Source organism: Pinus tabuliformis, chromosome 1_2 (assembly GCF_031772625.1).
Source record: "Pinus tabuliformis cultivar Carrire ecotype Pingquan chromosome 1_2, CPIR1, whole genome shotgun sequence".
NCBI lineage: Eukaryota > Viridiplantae > Streptophyta > Pinopsida > Pinales > Pinaceae > Pinus > Pinus tabuliformis.
Genome location: NC_142298.1, coordinates 948,877,324 through 948,882,501, shown reverse-complemented (window position 1 = coordinate 948,882,501; position 5,178 = coordinate 948,877,324).

The window sequence follows — 5,178 nt, the reverse complement described above, 5'->3', positions numbered from 1 at the left end:
TCTAATATTTAAGTATTTTGTGAAATGTAATAAGTGAGATGAAACTAATGTATCATCTAAAATATAGAATGACATCAATGTTAACTAACAAAATTATTGAGGATTATTTTTATTTACTTATTTTTCAAATGGGTATAAAAAATTCATTAATCAAAAAGATTATTTGGAAGGAGTATATAAAGGTAGTTGGCACACTACTATATGTTCCAAAAGGTTAATATTGAGTTATGGAGGCTTGTAAACATAGTAGCAAATATATTATTTATTCATTATTTTGTAAAAAAAAATAATAATTTAAATGTCAAATTATATTAAAGAAAATTTTAATAATGATGAGTTGATTACAATATTATGTTTAAGGCTATAAGAAATAAGCTTGAGAGATGGAATAAATAATAAAGATACTTAAAAATGAGAAAATATACATTATAAAATAAGATGTTTATAACATTCTCAAATTAGTTAATTAGTTGAAAATGTTTTTTATAAGCTTGAGAGATGAAATAAATAATAAAATACTTAAAAATGAGAAAATATACATTATAAAATAAGATGTTTATAACATTCTCAAATTAGTTAATTAGTTGAAAATGTTTTACAAACCACACATTTCAGAATTATTTAGTTCTATTTCCAAAATATTTGGCCAATAGTGGCCTTTTTTCATTAACATTTCAAAGAAAAGCCTACAAGATGCACACGAAAAAATCTCTTCACAAGTTGAACTCAACTTCTTTATTGAAGGAAACAATAAAAGAGAGGGGAGCTCGATCATCTTGATACATATGGTTGGCAATTCCTTTCTCCTTCCTATATATTAGGTTCCTCCAATCACTTATTATTCCTTCCACTTGGGGGAGGGGGGATTAACTTTAGTTTTCTATTCAAAACCTCTTGCATGGAATATTTCCTTGCATGGCCTAAGGAAACAGTAACCCTTATTTATTTTACAACTTATTATATGTGGAATCCATGCCTCTAAATTTTTTTATAGTGCATTTCCCTAAGGTAAATGATGTTTCTTGAAATAATCCTGATAGAAAGGTATATTTTTCCTCAACCTCTTTTCAAATTTATCGATATTAGGTAGCAAGAATGCAATCAAGTCATTTCCCTCATACAAGATTCCACAAACATCTCAATGATTACTTCATAAAGTTTGATAGGGAATGGTATTATTTTCACTTGAATTTATGCATTCTTTTAGTCCTTTTTCATATCTCTTATTATGGAAATAAATTATCCTTTTGCCTAAAAGATTGTAAATGAAAAGTATTGGTCATGTTCTTTTTTTATTGAAAAATGAAAATAGTTCTAAGTTGGAAACTTCATCTATAGGGGTTGGATGAGGGTTAACACCCCCCTTTAATGATGCCTAACAAAAAGTATTGGAAAAGGTTTGAGAGGTGAATAAATGTTGTGTTTTTGGTTCAATTTCTTTGTGTTTTCTTAATTCATCTATTGTGTCAACCCATTACCTTCTTATATGATATCCTCTAATTTAATGTTATCTATATTCTTCTTCTTTAGTTCTTCTCCAACTTTCTTCATTCCCTATATTTTCCTTGGATTATTTTTATGCTAATTCCTTGCCCTCTACATCAGAGCCTAGATTTCATCTACTTCTTTTCTCCCAATTCAAATCTAGCTTTAGCCTTACCTTTAAGTTTTATTTCAAGTTCTTATTTCTTGGCATCTTTCTTCTATTCTTGTTCTTTATTTTTGCTTCCTCTTCGACAATGACCTTTTATAGTGCTTCCAATCTCTTTTTGTCGTTTTACTTCCGTTTTCTTCAAGGGATTATCTCTCAATAGAAAACTTTTCATATTCTTCATTTTTCTTTCTTTCTTTCTCCTTACCAATCAATTGTTATGTTTTCAAAAAAAAATCATAGGTTAATGATCACATGTGAGGCTTCTCAACCTCGTTCTCCTAATGTTTTTAAAGGAAAGAGATACTCTTCTTTTATATGTGAAACTTTACAGTAGTCGTTATAGGGTCATGCATTTGTGCTATTTCTAAATTAAAATGATATGCCTCAATATTTTCCCCTTGCATCCTAGCCCAAATGGAGTTTTTTTTCATGTACATCCCTATATATAATGGATACATTGGGAACAACTTTTTATGGTTTTTGATCAAGAAAGCATTAATTCCATGCAAAGTTGTATCATACCTAATCTCTTCAATCACTAATTTATTTGACACATAGTAGGAAGCATGTGAGACAAATGTGTGGCACCATAAATATTGATGTATGTTTTGTTTTATTCCAAATGTCCAATCTTTCTAGACACTATATTTATTCTATAGATATTCTTAGGGATGGTTTCTAGAAAATAAAGTGATAGAAAACCATCACAAATAATTGCATATTGAAATTGGTAACTATTCTTTCAAAAATATCTACAACCTAAATACTAGGCTAGTTTGGGAACCAAAGAAAAACTAATACCATGATTGTATTAAAAGCATCAATTACATCTAATAAGTAGATGGACATGTGTAATTAGGTGGCTCATTAGGAAAAAAAATTTGTTGAGATCTCTCAATGGCTTTTGCATGTGAATTTGAAAGAATAATAGCTTGATTGATTTTTTTTTTCTTTCAATGAACTCATACAAAATTGGAACCCATCCTATATCCACATGAGTTTAATACATTTCTTTAAAGGTTATACCAATCAATTGAGCTACCCACATGTATATTAGTCTAGGGTGTATGGTATAGAATGGTGTTACAATTAAATATTTGATTGTTTTCCCTTCCTCATAGCATTCCAATAAGATGTCATATTAATTATGTTCATGCATGAAAACCTTGAGCTAATGATTGGTGATATCACTTTTGGAATTGGATAATTTTTAATGGGATTTGATATCATGTGGTACAAAAGATCGAATGCACCTTCCATAATCACTAAGAATAATCCTTTTGTAGATGTATGTATGTTTCATTAGATACCAAGTTATTTTCACATAAGGTAGAATTAGAAATGAAAGGAGTATGAGGGATTATTTTTAGTTTGGTGTTATGAATATATCTACTTCTTCCCTTTTCTCCCGTTCTTAATCATCCATCAGCCATTTCTTATTTCAATTACTCTAAATAATTTAGTTTATTTATGAGCTAACATAAAACTTAGTAGTATATGAAGAATATACATGAGTCGGTAGCTTAGAATATCTATAATCCTAGAATTTAATGATTATATTTTTACCTTTAGTAAAACTCCTTCCCCTTTTTCCTCAACGTTCTGTAATGGTGAAGATGGAAGTTGGCATTATTTCCCATACATAATAAATATGACCCTTTGATTTGTATATGATTAATTGATCATATCACCTTACCTCTTCCTCTCATACCCTTTAGAATCCCTACGGATGTCTCTATATGTTAGCTTAATATAAAATAGGGAAATAGGGAAGGTGGGGTTTAGCTAGAAAATCACATGAAATAAGCTAATCTTAGAAGTTTGAACCAAAAAATAACTCTAGAGATGGTGAAGTCAATCCTAACCAAAGGCACGAGTGAGTATATATATATATATATATATATATATATATATATATATATATATTGATCAATACACTTAACTATTAATTTGTTAATAATTTGTCTATATAGAAAAATAAGAAAACACGGGTTCATGTAAAAAAAAGTATGAGAAAAGTAAAATTTGAATGTGTATATATGTCAATACTAGCTAAAACAATGAAACAATCACCAATCTCAAGACGTTTTTATATGGGGAGAGAAGTTAATAAATGAGTAGCCTTTCTTAGGGTGTAACATTATTGAAATGGTTCGCTATTTCAAGCATTCTGAAGGGAGTATTATCACTATTTTAATATATAAATAATATAAATAAATGAAATTTTTGTATAATTCTAAACATTTAGACAAAAAATTCCAAATGAGATATGCATTTATTTACAAAAGTCAAAATAATGATAGTTAGATTTGTCCTTTCATGAAATTGGGTTAAGACAAGACCTGCATTAAAGAAGCAATAACTTGAAATGAAATATACATGTTAATTAATGAATCTAAAATTTGAAAATGGGGTCACATGTGTGACAACTTTAAATCAAATTAGAAATTCTCAGTGAATTGGGGTATATTTGAAAATTGTGACACTCTTTACTATGGTTAGGTGAGGGATAGACTAATTCAGAAATTGAAAATGTGTTCATATCTAGGATAATTGACTTTGACATCAGGGCTCCAAAGAATACATACCCCTAATTTATATTTCAAAATGTTACCTTTATAAACTAACTTCCTTTTATGACTAGAGGAATCAACAACTGAGATAGTTTCCTTTTTTTGTGTGAGGAAAATTGTACTACCTTCAAAAACTAAAATTTACATAATGGAATATATATTGTTAGGTAAACCTATCATTGGGGAGACTTGAACATATCCAAGAAACACTCTCCTTAAATAAGAGAGGGATAACTAAGTTCTAATATAGACAAAAATAAATTGATTAGGGCTAATATATTGGCCCAAATATCCTAGTACGTAGATAACAGAAAAGAAAAACATATAATCCAAGACAAACATAATAACATAACTAATTTGGAGGATCTATATGTGGTATTGCAACCTAGGTGGGTGCTTTTGGGTCCTTTGTAGCACCACCTTCCACTGAAAGAATGTCAAGGTGTCATTCAATCCTCTCCATTTTCTGATCCATATCCCTTATATGCATGTGCTAGTGTTCAAGAGAGTGTATGATATCCATATGGTTCTCGTGTTGGTCCAAGATATTTTGTCCTAGTAAAAACTTCATATACTAGTAAAGTTCTACAGCCTGCATGTATTGGTTAAACCATCCCCTTTTGTGACATGTATATGAAAGCAAATTGACCCAATCAGTCAAGGCCTCGATGTCAAAGAGAGATCCTATGAGAGGATAATTCTCCTTTAGAATAAGATAGTTCTTCCAAAACATTGGCTACTGTAAGCTCTGAGTATCGAGATCTAGATCCTTTTAACTTATGGTGCATGTAAGCGTGACCTGTGTTGGCCTGTCATGGTAATAAGTGGTCACCTTTTGAATTGATCCCATTGGCATAGAAAGGGGATCAAATTGACAGGTAGAAGGAATTCAAAAATATGCCAACAACAACCTCAGATGTGAGAGGTGTAGTAGTGCTACCCAAGAAATAT